The sequence below is a fragment of the Micromesistius poutassou genome (assembly GCF_964030765.1).
Source record: "Micromesistius poutassou genome assembly, chromosome: 12".
Taxonomy (NCBI): Eukaryota; Metazoa; Chordata; class Actinopteri; order Gadiformes; family Gadidae; genus Micromesistius; species Micromesistius poutassou.
This window is the reverse complement of record NC_140282.1, coordinates 3,212,744-3,228,997: the sequence shown is the minus strand read 5'-3', so window position 1 is coordinate 3,228,997 and position 16,254 is coordinate 3,212,744. Positions and strand designations below refer to the sequence as shown.

Below are 16,254 nucleotides of genomic sequence, written 5' to 3'. Positions count from 1 at the left end.
GTTTTCTGTGTGTTAGTGACACCTCAATGTTTACTGGATAGATCAGCAACATTTGCTACAGTCCATTGGTTAAGTGGTAGACTGATCTAGGCAGCATACCTCTAGGTGGACACGCCCACTTGTGATGTCACTGAGGCACAGGGAAAGGCTGATTTTCACGGCTCGTAATGGTTAATCACACTCCCCCCTGGTGGTACAACAGGGGCACTTTGAGTGTTAAATGGCTGAGCCGTGCACAGCATGGCGGCCCTGCCTGCTTCAGAGAGCTAAGCTGCATGAGGACGGACGTCGCCAGACACACACGCTGGTTCCCAGGGGAATAGCACGGGTGTGACTGGGAGAGACACCGCAGGGTGGACTGTCTGTCTGCCTGTTGGTCAGCGTCCGCTGGGATACGCCCACACAACACTAACTTTGAACTCATTATGATTAGATTTAATACGATGAAGGGATGAAGATTAAGACACTTTATTTGTTATTGTAGGCATGCAACCAAATTATGCTTGGTAACTCGGGAAACCAGCAGCAATTTAAAAATAATCCCAGTTCCTGATGAGTTTTAAAGTGGACCCATGTCTTGAAACCATCATCATCATCATCATCATCATCATCATCATCCATCGCCAGCAGGAATGGATCCCGTCCGTTCTGATTCTCCCTCGTGCCACCCAAGATGCTTCATCTGAAACGTTTATCACATCCAGACCACGTATCCCTCTTAGCGTTGTTATGAAGACCATAAGCCATCTGGAGACTGGTGTGTTCAGGCAGCAGCTGCGACTGTGTTCTCCACTGGAGGAAAGGGACTGAGACACAAACAACACAATGGTTTGGTGAATTATCGCATCCTATGATCGTTTGTTAACATGTTACTGCAGTTCCACTGTCACTTTTCTCTACTTCTTTCTTTCTGTCTTTCCTTTTTTCTTTCTTTCTTTATTGTTTTCGCTCTAGCCCTTTCGTTCTAACCCTAACCCTAACCTTACCCTAACCTAACCTACTCTTTATTTATTTTTTAGTTCTTTCTTTCTTTGTCTCTTTCTTTCTTACTGTCTTTCATTCTTTTCTCTAAATAATAATAAATATATCGTTTTAAACCCACTGCTGTATTGATCTGTGTGATGCAGCAGGATGATGCTGATTCAGTCACTATAAGAGTCTGTAGGTCATTTAAGTAATTATTTATCCAGCTATAATGTCAAATAATCGGGTGTTTCTATTTAATTTCTTAGGCTAAAATAGTGTGTTGATTTATTTTACATAAAATAAATAATAATTCATTTATATTAGGCCTATTCATGAATTTAGTAGGTGATGCTTTTACCCAAAGCTACTAACAGTGGATTCAGATTCAGGTAATTATGTAGAAGGCATCTTTCTCAAGGATGCCTGCAGATTGTGGATATTGTGGATTGTACATGCCCTACCATACCCACACAGTACTGCCTTGCTACTTGTGGGGAATGTACTTTTAGAAGTTGGCCACCAGGTGGCAGTTAAGTGTTGTTAAATTTAGATTGGTGACTGGTATCTCAGTCGATGGATGCACACGTTGGCCATCTGCATCAAAACACGAGAAAAGGAATAAAAACTAAATCTGAATCATGCGGGATCAGTTTCTGGCCTTTCTATAATTCACCATCTCAGTTCACTCATGTTATGCGGAGGGGTTTTTGGTTTGATTCTCAGCATCACAAACGCTGCTTCTAAGAAATGCTGGATTTGTTTTCTAAACCATTTCATGACATGAAGAGCGTGTACACTTAGGGTTAGGTTAAGGGCTAGGGTTAGGGTTAGGTTAAGGGTTATTGTCTCATGTACACTTACACTTTACTACACCTAATTACTTATTACCATTGTTTTAGTTTCTCTTATTATGACTTACTTTCTTTTATTATGATTATTTATTATTTTGATCGATGCTGCTACTTTTTACTTATCTTTATTTACTTTATCTTGTGTTGTTGCTGCTATGTGGCTGTTGAGGAACCAAGCTTAATAATTTGACTTTTTGTTTGTACTTGTACAATAAGATGTAATAAAAGTAACTGATTCTGATTCCCATGTTGCATGATGCTCTCATCACCCCTTCGGCCACAGCGCGGTGCTCAGACTCCGCTCCGCTCGCCGCTCGCATCTGCGCATGCGCTCTGCGATCTGACTGGGGGAGACCATTTCCTCTTCCAGGCCTTCAGAGAGATCGCCGAGCAGAGAGTCCACGGAGCGTTTCGTTACAGCCCTGTCCCGGACTGGCTCATTTCCCCGAGACCCGAACCCGGACGCCCCGCAGACCGAGGAGTCCTCATGGGAGCGCATCCCTGATCTGCAGCAACATCTGGTCCAACCCCAAAGTGGTCTCGTTTACGGTGAGTTCACACCGATCACACGCGATGTGGGCTCTCCTTGTGTTCCTCAGGGCAGCAACACTCCAGCCAGGACGTTTGGTGGATGAAGCCCCGAGGAAAGGCCCCTAATTGGCCCGTATCGTCTGTTGTTGTGTTGTTGTGTACCACCGGAACGCATGCGTGTTCCTGTCGTCCGATCACATTGTGTCTCCACAGGGGGCATTAGGTAGCTTCAGCCGCTACATGGTAGCCTCCTCCGCGTCCAGAGCAGCAGGACCTCCTCCTGCTCACTGCGATATCAACACTCTGCATGATCACTGTTCAGTGCTTATTGTTATGAGGCTTATTGGTATGCGATCTATCGCAATGAACGCTCCACTCCGCAACGCAATGCATCGCGTAGACCTGCAGAGATGGCTTGTGTTGCAGACAGCGGAGGATGAGCAGGAGGTGCACCCGGGATTGTTGTTGGGAGGGTTCGTGGAACGGGCCGAGAAGACGCCTGACCTGCCCGTCTCACCAGGAGACTCTGTTGTTCTCTGTTGTTCTCCGTTGTTCTCGGTCAGGGCTACAACATGAACCCGGGACATGTGTTTAGATGTGCATACCTCTACGTGGTGTGGCAGGACGTTTAGAAACACTGTTCCCCTCCGAATGTTGTAGTTGATCATGCCATTGTCTCTAGATGGTCGATATATGATGGTGGTGGTGGTGGTGGTGGCTGGTGCTTTAAATAAATAACAGTACTGTTAATCTAATGGATACTAACGCACCAGTGGGATAGATGGTAGGGGTATTGGTACTCATGTTGATGTTGGTTTATCAGTGGTTTTTAATGGTCTTATTTTGGAATTTAAATACCCAGATTTCAATGTAAAAAAAAAAAAAGTCAATTCATTGCCACACATTAGTGTTACTTGAATGAATCACATAGGGTTAGGGTTAGGATATGTTGGAACCATTTCCCCTTTTAACGTCTCAATTTAAAGTATTACGCTTTCATCGTTACAGCAACACAACTCATAACTTCCCCATTGCCTTGTAGGTGTCATTTTAATAAGGAAGATTGCAATTTCAAATGGTTGCTCCCCTGCTTGAATTCTGTGCTTCGTGTAAACAATTTCCTTAAGTGGCTGACTAATTAGCATGAGTGCAGGGAGGGTAATGAGGCAGAATGACAGCTCAGCGGCTGCCATTGGAGGAATCTGTTGCCATGATGCTCGGAGCTACGGATTAGGACTTCTATTATCCCCCTGTGGAATCTGGTCAACCACACGACAACATGTTCGATATGTGGCCTGTGCACTGGCCGTCCCACCGCTCATACAATAGGGCGGCCTGATGGCTCTGCTGAGGCTGGAGGGGTCCTCATCTCTCTCTTCTCATGGGACGGCCTGCCTGATGCCTCTGCTGGCTGAGGTCTCTCTCTCTCTCTCTCTCTCTCTCTCTCTCTCTCTCTCTCTCTCTCTCTCTCTCTCTCTCTCTCTCTCTCTCTCTCTCTCTCTCTCTTTTTTTTTTTTTCCCCCTTCCTTCCAATCCATCCTATTCAGACCACGTTCCGTCTGATTAGGGTTCTTGTGATCGTATTTGGCCAATTGCTTACCAACTCTTTTATAATGTCCCTGGTTCCTCTCCTCTTTTACATCGAGGTGCTGTAATAACATTTTGATTAATTGAAATGGAGTGTAGGTCCCATGTATTATTATTACTACTATGGTATGGGGTCAGATGACATCGGATATTGAAAATATCCCCAAACTCTACCGTCCACTCCATCAAATGAATTAGCTTCCTGTCTTGTCTCTGTCGATATATGCTCCCTGGCTGGGTCCCCTCGGCTGTCCATTGATTGGCTGATGAACCTCGCAGGGCGGTCAGTTGTCTTTCGGAAGCAGAGAGCTTAGAAAGGGAAGCCCATCACCCTTGTGGTGTGGAGCTGCACTGTGTTACTGTCTCTCACGTTAAGCCCGGAACTCGAGCTTCAGGCTGGTCCCGATACCCAGCAGGCCAGGCGCCGCGAGGCCCAGGCTGCACTGGGGCCTCTGATTGGTCCAGGTTTGGTCCATTAAATGGATGCAATTAAAATCAATGTTTCGCGGTGGCCTGCTGCCAACGCATTGGACGACGTTCCAGAGGGTCATCTTAACTTTCATCTTTTAATTCAGAGAAAGCATCCATGCTGATCTTTGTTCTGAATGAGCCTGAGGTAGGCTTTATTCACAATGAGTGGATGAATTCACCCCCGAGCCGGACGCCAGTGCTCTCCGTCACTCCGTCACAAAAGATCTATCCTACACTTTTTGAAAGTGAGTCCCGGTATTAAACAGATGCTGACTGGGAATAGCCCGCCTTCCCGGGAACGTGACCCCCCCCCCCCCCCGGGCTCTGTGTTTGTTAAGGGCTGTGATCGGTCCTGGAAGGCGGAGGGATATTTGTTGCATCACTGGTGGTGCTGCGACCAGACGGCCACACCTTCGGCCTGTTATAGCGAGCTCCATTCCTGTCATGACTCAGATGGACGTTCCCCCCCCGTACCTCAGGCCCTCCAGCTGCTGCACTGGTTATTTCAGCCCGGCCTCCGAAGCGGTGCCCCGCCCCCGCTTCCTCTCCCCCTGGTCAAGCGGCCCAGTAGAATAGGCACATTGTGGCGTCCGTCTTGGGCGCCAACGTGGGCAGACTGCCCCGTCTGGGTAGCGGGGGCCAGGCGGCACGCTCCTGGAGGAGGAAGGGAGGGCCCTTGTGACCGAGTACTGGTGGAGCCAAGACATGGGGGCCTTGGAGGGGCGCTGGCTACTTAGTACTGGGAAGGGTCTGGCTATGTACTAGAAAGGGTCTGGGCTATGTACTGGGAAGGGTCTGGCTACGTACTGGGAAGTACCTTCTTTCAGTTGGCTGATATTTGTCTGTCAGATATATCAGTATCAGCGTATCCCAAGGACCTGCTCCATAATTCTGCAATATACATATTGAATATCAGCCCATATATCCATATTCTGCATATCGGCCAATATATTGATCTGAAATTTCTTACTCCCTTATAACGACATCGTCCCCTAGAATCCAGTATCTGTCAGGCTCTACTACGTCTCCTTGAGAAGTGTGCCAAGAGGAAAATGCTGACCTGGATCCCAACAGCATCGCATTCTGGCTTGTATTCAGAATGCATCATGGGATTTGTTGTTGTTGGTGATACTCCGCCATAGTTGTAGTTCTGTAAAATCCTAAATCAATGTGAATATAGCGTAACGTAGTCTAATAAAAACATTGTTTTGTCTCTCATGAGGAACGCTGTGGCTGTTTCAAAGATGCTGTCTCCCCATAATGACAAATTCTTTCACGATTATACCTCAACGGTGAACGACACACCATTACTACTAGCATAACATAATAACTAGCATCCAATGCTTGCTCCCCAAATGTTGGCAGTCACTGCGATGTGGCGTCGCAATGCACCGCCCTATGATTAGTATTCACTACCGATCATTCTACTAACCCAGCAGTGCTGGGTTAGTAGAATGATTGGATACCTAACATCGTTAGAGACCTTCAAATAAAAAAAAAATACACACAGACACACACACACACCCCCACCAGCAGGTGCTTTGGGTTATTTATTGACACCACAGGTGGTCTTTGATTGTTTGTTATTCTGTAGCAGATTGGAATTAATGAGCAGGGGGGCACACGGGTGAAGGACTCTCCCTCCTCTGACCGGACCCCCGACATCAGGGGGCTCTCAGGCTGCCGAGCCGGAGATGGCTGGCGCTGCTGGGGTCTGCGATGCGGTGGCGGGGCGCGGGTGATTAATTTAATTCAGACGGCTGCGGGCTTGTTAGGCACTGGGGAGACGGCCGGCCGGTCGGCGCGCACAAAGAAACGCAGCGAGTGGAGACGGAGGAGCTCATTTGCTAAGTAGACATGCCCACCCTGATTAGGTGTTTCAGGGGGCGTTTCATTTATGTGCCTGCCTTGTCAGGCAGACCCAGCGAGATTAACGACCACAAAGAAATGTGTGGACACGCTGGGGGCGGAGCTCTGTCTGTGACCCAGAGACTCAGTCGAAGCGTCTTCCAATCAGACCACATTGGATGGCTAGCCCAAGTGAGAGATGGAGATGGAGATGGAGATTGGGATTGGGGTGGCAGTAGCTCAGGAGGTAGAGGGGGTTGACTTGTAACCAGAAGGTTGCTAGTTCGATCCCCGGCTCAGGAGGTGGGGCGGGTTGACTTGTAACCAGAGGGTTGCTAGTTCGATCCCCGGCTCAGGAGGTAGAGCGGGTTGACTTGTAAGCAGAAGGGTTGCTAGTTTGATCCCCGGCTCCTCCTAGCGTGTTGAGGTGTCCCGTGAGCAAGACGCCTCACCCTAAACTCCCAGCTGGCTGTCGCGGTGCGTGGTTGTCTCTGCCGTCGGTGTATGAATGGTTGTAAATCGCTTTGGATTAAAAGCGTCCGCTCAATGTAAATGTGATTGTGTTCTGTTCCATCTGTTGTCAGACGGCTCGTTGCGTCTCCCTTGTGTTGCTGTTGGTGGTTCCTGTGGTGACCGAGCGCGCCCTTGTGTTTACCCGTGTGTTCTCAGAGGAGCTGCTCTCAGGGGCCCCTACTCTCAGGGGCCCGCACTCTCGTCTGCGTTCACAACACCAGCTCTCAGAACATCAATCATAACTTGTGGGGGTGTCGGCTATATCGTACAGAGTGCACGGGTACCGCCAGGCTAGCCTGCTACACAGAGAATGACAATATATATATATAGAACTATAGTGACTTCAATAAGCTACTTAATAAGTGTCTTATTCAAGTCAATTAAATCCTATGCACCCATGTTGTTTACATGACGTATGATACATAAATACAAGGAGGTTACTGAAAATGGATTTCCAATCAAGCCTCATGTCTACCCTAAACAGCCAGCGCTAATGACATCAGACAAACAATGTGTGTTGATGAACAGGTGTCACGTTTACAGGCCTTACTGTCGCTCTTTAAATAGACACTGTAGCACAGGGACAGGAAGTGACACCTGATGTGTTATCATGGTGCAATCAGGTTTTTCTCAAAGGTAAGGTTTGTAGTGGATATTTGACTAATGCCTGAAGGCTCATCTTTTCTGCCGCTGTTTAAATGGCAGTAGTTTGTTTGTTTCATGTTCCTCGAGTCTGAAAGGTAAGTGATATTGACTAAAGAAAACTGCCTTTTTTCTATTTTCAATAGAAATCCTATTTATCTGGTGCTGCTTGGGTTCTTTGTTTGGTGAAGTGTGGACGCTCTACAGGTTATCTTTGTTGTGTGTTATGACTGAAGAGGTGAGGCTAGCTTAATACATGCTAGCAACTGGCAGATCCTGTATAGGGCTCGTAGTACATCAGAATGCATCATGGGACTTATTTAGTTGCCGATGCTCCACCATATTGAACAGGCTCAAGAGAGTTTTGGTACGGTAACATCAACATAAAGACACTGTAACCTCGGCTAATGAAAAGTCTTGCACGAGAAAAACTGGCCATTTCAAACACAACGTCTCACATAATGACAAATCACTTCTCGAGTAAATACTAAACAATGACCACAATTACAGTAATCACATTACTTCCATCACAATTAATTCCATTTCATAATGTTATTTATTGGAGCACATCCTAATGCTCCTGTGCTTCCAAAATGGAGGCGGTCATTGTGATGTAGGAGCTCTACTGTTGGTGTTCACTACCTCATAAGATATGGTTACGGCCACCTGAATGGACAGATGGCCAAATAGATCACTATCGTATAAGACTGGGGAGTTGGATTATAAACGGTTGATCTCCTTTCTTCAGCACCTCTCATGCCCATGAGCTAAATACTCAGAGGATCCTGGTTTGTAGGTCAACATGAGCCGTGTTGTCTGTCTGTATTCATGAGTCCAAAGATGGGATTTGCTCCGAGTTCAAGGGTCTTTCTAGCGGAGAACAACGTCGTTGCATTAGCCTCAGCAGAGCTAGAAAGCTGCAGCCCACAACTGCCGACCCAGTGCCCCCATGTTGGTGATGGGTGGTCTCGTCGCTCCGTCACGATCTGTCACAGGTGTGGATACTAAATCATGGGTTGTGACCCAGGGGCCACCGCCCTCTGGTGAGGCCTCGAATGGCCCTTGTCGCTCATTGGCGCGGTATGATAAACTGAGGCCGTGAGAGCAGGTTCAGGATGGCCTGGGATGCTGACACACCGCTCTGTGTGTGATAACCCGTCCCATCACTCATTGGGCTTAGGTTCTAGTAGTGGGGCCTTACTTCCTTTACCGCATTCCGCATTCTGAGAATTGAAGCCACAGAAGATGAAACTAAAGTCAATTTATCCATCTTAAAAGTTTGATATTGTAATCTAGTAGCGTCCTACACATCTCTGAGCTTATTGTGGCGTTCCACTCTCATTCCGCTGGAACAGTGACGGGTTCAGTCAGTGCCTTGCTCCTGAGCGCTCTGCCCACATCTGTCGGGCAGGCAGGGGAGGGCTGCCTTTCGTTCAAGGGGAACCAAAGTGAGGCCAAGTTCTCCACGCTGGCCGGATTGTTTTTCTCAAATCACTGCTCTGCTCCTCCGCCCACGGCAGGAAATGACCACGTCACCCTCTGCTTTGGGGTCGGAGCGCCTGTGTGTGTCTTGTCAAGTTCACTTCCTGGTTTCTAAAAATACGAGTGATTGTCACAGGAAAGGAGATTACAGAGCAGAGGACCGGCCGTGTGGCCTGCAGTCTGGATGGTCTGCGGTGAGACTATCGGACAACAAGTCTTCACTTGGTTGTGTTGCAGAATAACAATGGAGTCCACATAGTGAATAGTTTTGTGTTGGTGTCGCTGAAGAACGTGTGATGCACTGAAGGCTTTCCTGTCCCCAGGCTTGTGACCGGGCATTGTGAGCAGTGCTCTGGAGCGCAGGGCTTTTGTTTCCACACTATGCCCACACTGCATCTCATCCACCAGCGCTGGGCGGCTGTGGGTCATGTTGTGACCACAGAGAATGAGGCAACCCTTATCAAATGCCTGCAATTTGCCGGAACCATTCTGATGACCTACATACCTGCATGCACGTTTCATTTTTTTAAATATCCGTCTGTGCAACATGCTTATTCAATACAGCGTGACTTTTCTTATCTATAAATTGTGTCAAACATTTTTAATTTTGTTTTTGCTTTTGCTCTACAATGGAACTGTGAGGTTGGTTTAGAACCAGTTCCTTGCTGTCATCGACTGGAAGCAGACCAGTAGTACTTAGTCTGAGGCTGGGAATAGTATTGGTTGTGTAATTGTGAAACACTTTCATACTTTTGATGAATTGTTTCTTTGTAACGTAATCTACAAAGTAACCATGTCCCATCGTACAACACAACCTTAACTGAATACAGAACAACACCATATTATCATATTACTGGCCAGCCCGGGGGGGGGGGGGAAGAATGCGCCTCACCCTGACCCTCTCCAGGTCGCGCTCTTTGACCTCCTTGTGTCACGTTGGGCTCCAGTTTGGATTCATGGCGTAGGTCGGTGGTGATTCACACGGTGGTTCAGGTTTAATATCGGGTATGTGATCAGGATCAGGATGATGTGTCGCATGCGATGGCGTGCGAGCCGTATAATGGACTTGTTGCCGCTCAAACTTTTAACGCTCCCTCACTGACCCGTGCTTCTCTGACACACATGGGCCAAGTGAACAATCACTCACTTATTTACAACTGACAGCTGTACTATAGCTCAGGTCAGCCACATTTACATTTTAAATGAACAGGCATTACAGTTTTACTTTAAACTCTTTTTCCTGGGGTTATAAACTCTGTGAACCCGTGGCTATAATCAAATTTATCTCTTATCGTATTATATTTGTATAAAAGTGCAATATTTGCATGACCATCGCCAATCTTTGTGCTAAAGCAGGCATGGAAACGATGTAGAAACTGAAGTAGAAACTGAGGTAGTATTGTCAACAGTAATCTGATAAAGTTTGTTTAGCCCAATAGGCAGGGGTCATGGGGAACATGCTGATGCACACAGTCACACTGGTGTGGCTGGAACTTCACTTTCATTCTCACTCAAGCAGTTCTGTCACATGAACGTGAACATTGGCTCAGTCTGACATAGAAACGGAACGGTGGATGGAACGGTCAGGGAAAAGTCGGTTCAATGTCCGGTCCAAGTTACTCCGACATTTGCGGTCTCTCAGAAGGGGTGGGGGGGGGGTCGTTCTCTGAATGTAAACTCCTCCCCATCTCATCGTTGCCCTTGCTGTTTTCCCGTCTTTTGTAGTTCCTCGAGTCCCGTTTGATTCCTCTCCTGGCGGTGGGCGGGAGATTCTCGCTCTTTCGTTTGAAAAGCAGTGAAACTTTCCTAGCCTAGTTAACTCACGCTGTGACACCTATCGCTCAACTTCATTTTTAGCCAAGCCTATGAAAAGATTTCGATGCCCCAGTTAACGAGGGACTAATCTGCCCAAGGGCGCGACACTGATCTGCTTGATTGATAGCCAAATAAATGTCTGGTATAATGTCAAACACATTCGTGACCACATGTTACATGTTGTATGTTAGAGATGATCTAACAGGAGGAGCGATGGGCGCACTGGGTGGCTCGGTCTTGATGAACTCAACATGTTAGCTGTGTTCATCCCCCCCCCCCCCCCCCCCCCCCGTGATGGGGCCTTTAAACTAGGGATGCACGATAACTTTCAGCTCCTAAAGGCCGATACCGATATCAATAACCGATAACACACACACACATATGATCATGACATTGTTGCTCAGACATCAGTAGAATCAACGGGGGGTTTAGAGGGGCGGACTTGCAAGGGGCGGGATATGACGTAGGGTCCACGACGGCCCCTGTCACTCGTGTGTTTTGGTCTGACCGCAGCAACGGAGGCAGAATGGGCAGAACTAATCATGATCATCTTAAATGTTGCTGCAGCAATGCATCATATATACCGTTGCATCCACAACATCCGTATCGATCGATGAAAGATTGCAGCATTGGAGTCACAGACAAAAAGAAACGACGAATAAGAAAGGCGTCGCAAACGACTGCGTTACCGGAGGAAGAACGTCTTTTTTTTGCTTCATTTCACGTCTAACAAACACTGGGACAAATGTAGTTGATCTCTGTGTTTAACTGAGAAAACAGGGAGTGGAAGGACGGGACCCTATAATGTTCAGCTAACTTGTCAATAAGTGTTACGTGTGTGTGTGTGTGTGTGTGTGTGTGTGTGTGTGTGTGTGTGTGTGTGTGTGTGTGTGTGTGTGTGTGTGTGTGTGTGTGTGTGTGTGTGTGTGTGTGTGTGTGTGTGTGTGTGTGTGAGGTAGCGCGTGTCAGTTTAGTGAAGTAATGAACGAGTCTGGTTGTCTCTGTGCCAACGTGTACTGTGAAGTTAGTGAAACTAAGAATAAAGTACACAGCCTTTCAATAATTGGCGGCCGCTTCATTCCGACCTATAAGCAGACCCACTGCCGGTCAAAGGGAAGGGTGGTACCCCTGAGAGAACATCGACGTCTCCCCTGTGCTCTCGACTACGGTCTGGGAGCCTCAGCCGACAGCAGGAAAGGTGTAACATAATAATAAAAATAAACATTTTCTATATACGCGTGCAGCTGTGAACTCATGTATTGTAATTGTTTGTATGATGTGTACTTTTAGGGTTACGATAAGACCTTTAATTTAGCGTTAGTGGGAGCGGGGCACTGAAATTATATAGGCTATGTTATCGGGGCTATTCGTCATGATATCGGACTTATCGGAATGACGTAATAATTTATGTTATCAGCCCGATAATTATCGTGCACCCCTACTTTAAACTAAAGATTAAAGGGCTCCACATCCTCTTTACTGATATGTGTGTGTGTGTGTGATAGGGCAGCACGATACTGAAAAAAAAAAGACTTATATATCAAGATATTGAAAAATACCGGATGTCGCTCAGAGGTGACTAACGTGCCCACCTTGCAGAGTTAGGGTTCGGGTTAAGAGTTACTGCCAGAGAAAATAAATATACAACAAAAGAAGGTTGGTTATTAAGAAAAACTTTTAAATACTGATCCACATTGGTGCACCCAAAAAAAGACTGTAAACGTCCTCACTGTTGATGTTACAATGTACTGTGTGTTACCTAAATCATACCACATTACTACATAATTTCGGAAATTAACTTCAGCAGCAGTGGAGAATCGTTAGTTGACCCTATTACCTTTTTGACACCATTGTGTTGCCGTCAAACTTCAAAACAGGAAGTGACAGGCCGTACCGCTAAACTGTGCATTGTGCCCAAAGGTCAGAGTATTTAATCTTTTATAGCACAAGTGGACAGCGCAGATAGCTTTAAAGCTAGCCTACCTGGGATGTATTTAGTGGAATAAAAACAAATTTTTCGTAATCATTATTTTCATTTGATATGCAAATACAAGTGTAATTCAACAGTAGGGCCCTGTTTAAAGGACCATTCTTCTTGGTAAGTCAATTTCTCTAGTATTATTTATTGCACTATTACAGTTTAGGTCTCTAACTTTACTAACTTGGGGTACTTTATGTGTCAAAGTACTGCCTTCTTACCCTGTCCCCCCGTCCCCGTCCCCCTGTCCCAGCAGTGGTTCTGGTGCAAATGGAGCCCTGTGGTTGGCTATCAATTATTGAGTGGGAGGGGCTGGTGAGACTGCAGCAAGAGGGGCGGAGCCTCCATTATTCATGTGGGGTGTCTCGTTCCATTCCAAGCAGCACCAGGAATATTACGGCCTCCCAAGAACCGTCTCCCCCTCCCTCTCCACTCCCTCCCTCTCTCACCCTCTTGTCTCCCTCTTTAACTCCCTCGTTCCTTGTCTCCATTTTTCTCCTTCTCTCCTGACCTTGAGCTGATCCCAGATCACATCCCTCATCATTCCCCTTTACAGAGTTGCTCTGTCTGTCTCTGTCGCTCTCTGTCTCTCTTTGTCTCCCTCTCCCTCCCTCTTTGTCGCTGTCTCTCTCCCTCTGTCTCTCTTTCTTTGTCTCTCTCTGTCTCCATCTCTCTGTCTGTCTCTGTCTCTCTCTCCCTCCCTCTCTGTCTCCCTCTTTATCTCCCTCTTCCTCCATAACATCAGTGCAGCCGTCTCTGAATGCAGCTTCTATCTGTTGAACGGAGCTCAACAACACGCACACACTTCTGCCATATTGGTTCCCTGCCCATCCTTTAGCTGTTGCCGCAAATAAGCAGCTTTTGTGTACACACACGCACGCCGCCACACACACACCCTCCCCGTGTGTGGCTGATGTGAATGTAGAAGCAGTCAGGGGGGCGGCGAGCTGTGGTTCTCCCCCCCCCCGCCAGGGTCAGAGGGTCAGAGACTGTCTCAATCTCTCTGATGAACTAGTTAAAATTTATAACATTATTTATGATATCCTTTTGGTTACTGGAATCATGATTTTAGGCTTGTAGCTGCAGCAGGCAGCGTGGCCTGGTACCATGTCCTCGTCCACCCTAGTGTTGGCATCACAAGGAAGACTGTGGTCTTCATGTGTGGAGGATCCTGCGTGAGGCCAGCGTTGGGGACCTCATCAGGAGGGTTAATGTTGGCCCTCTTCATGTTCGGAGGCTCATACATTATTCCATCGCCGGCTGCTTACCTCAGCTGTGCCGTTCACCCTGTCCTGCGGCGCTCAGGAGAACGCCATCTTTTCCCCCGCTCTCCGCCTCTGATGCACGGCCAAGCTCCCAGCATGCCCTGCATTCTCCTCCCTTACCTCCCCCCTAACCGCCATCACTCTCACTCTTCGTCTGCGTCTCTGTCTCTCTCTCTCATCCTCATCTCTCGCCCTCCACTCAGTCATTCTGCCCGCTGCACTTCCTCAACTTTGCCTCCTCCTCCACCGCTCTGTCTCTTGTCGGCGCACATCAACTCAATTGAGTTATCAGGAACTCTCACCTGAAAGCTAATGGGGGGAGAAGCACTGCAGAACAGCGCACACGCGCACGTCCACACACACCAGCAAGCTAGCCTGCATCCGTCTGTGCATGGACATAGACTGATGCACAATCACCAGCTTGCTCTCTGTCTCTCTCTCTCTCTGTCTCTGTCTCTGTCTCTCTCTCTCTGTTCTATTGGCCCCGGGTCCACAGCCATACCTAAAAAGGTCAAAGATATGAGGTGTATGTACTCACATTAGAGACTCATTTAAAAACCATGGAGATGATCACAACCGCTCAGAAATATAACATAGTGCACTACGTTATTGCAGTTTGAACAAACAGGCTTCCCTGTTATGTAAGCATGTCTTCCCCAGCAAGTGCCCCCCCCCTCCCCCCCCCCCCCCCGGCTCATTTCTTGTGCCTCAGAGGGCTTGCAGGCAAAACGTTTTTATTCAGTTTCTTTATTCTTTTTTATCTTGCGTTTTCCTGAGTGTCTGACTCTGCATCGTTCTCGTCTGTAATAGGATGCTGCTCTGGCAGTTGATAACCCAGGTGTCTGTGGTGTCTGCTGATCTGGTCAGGATGTATACTTCGGCTCAATAGCATGAGATCCTCTTATTTCTCCTTCTCCCCTTCTATCTGGTTTGATGATACCCATCCCTTAAACAGTTATCCAATTTCCATTCCAGGTCTGATACAGATTCTAATACTGTGTTTTCAATACATGCCACTAAACTGATTTGAGTTACTTTTTTATATTTTTATAGCTTTTGCTAAGTAAAGGCAAAAAAACTGATAATGCCAAAGATGGACACCTTTGCGTTTTCTTGGCTGCTAACCAAAACAATCATAAAAGTACTGCCATACAACATATTTCTGTGTGCAGGTGGTTGGGATACTTATGGTGTGTTTCAGTTTCAAAAGCTCGGCCTCAATCGCATTGACGTGTGACTCTGTGAGTACTGTTCGTCTCTGTTACACATGGCTTACCTTCCATATGGAGTCCTACATCTAGAGATATCTTCTGGTATTGTTTTGGTGGGATTAAGTTAAGTACAGTGGGTCTGTTGGCATCATGTCGCAGGATCACCTAACCTAAGAGATCAGAGCTGATCATACTCTCTCCTTCTGAAGGGCTGAAGGGTTGAAATTAATTGGAAAGCCCGTAATTACAGCTGCAGTGTGAGAGGGATTCCCAAGCTTGTGTCGGTCCCTTTTTACCCTACAGATGGACAGAGTCCAGCTCTCTGGGACTCCTGCACATACCCTGATAAAGAAATCCATACTGCAGCACTTGTTTCACTGATTCCACAAAAATCTATACACGAAAAATGTGTAACTTTGTCCTCTCTCACTGACTGTATTGTATTTATTTATGACTTTGATTATTGGATATACGTGGTCAGAAACACGCGTCCGAGGCGCCCACGTTACATCATGACGGAAACAAGTTCTGTTTTCGTCCGCCCGCGCCCTGACTCATGGCGAGTGGAGGATCAAAGACCTCTCAGGGGGAACTTGTCCTTCTGTTGTTCTGCGGGGAACAGAATGAATGCATTGTGTTTGTTGCTCTCCCTGGCGTTGGGTGCCGCTGCCCTGCGTCGTGTAGCCAGCTGAACGGCATTGTGGGTCTTATGCCCCCCCACCACCCCCCCCCCCCCCCCCATGGCTCACCTGGGGAGAAGCAAGGAACACAGAATAAACTCCTTTCTGTTGTGGTCACGCCACAGTGTGTTGGTTTTAAAATAGGCAAGCTTCTGAAACGACTGCACTCTCGTTGGGCTTGGCTTCTTTTAAATGAGACGCAAACAAAGAGGCGTCTCTGCTGCTGAATGTAACGCGGCCCTAAATGAAACCTGTTTGCTCATTTAAATACCCGTTTGCATATCTCGGTGTAAAGCGTGCGACCCCGTTCCGCGGAGAAAAGGCCACCTGCTCTCGTTCAGAGACAGAAGGACTGCGTGTCAATCACGTGGGGGTCCTTGGGGACATCTTTTCAAAGCACTTTTTTTTTTCCAC

General features: G+C 47.3%; 1 protein-coding gene across 1 annotated transcript in view; it reads left to right on the top strand.

Moving 5' to 3' along the window:
* The first annotated feature begins 2,202 nt into the window (after positions 1-2,202).
* cskl (c-src tyrosine kinase-like) overlaps positions 2,203-16,254 on the top strand; it is a 40,042-nt gene continuing 25,990 nt past the window's right edge. The window contains exon 1 of the mRNA XM_084475765.1: positions 2,203-2,366. The gene's annotated coding sequence lies outside the window, so the exon portion shown is untranslated. The remainder of the gene's footprint in view (positions 2,367-16,254) is intronic.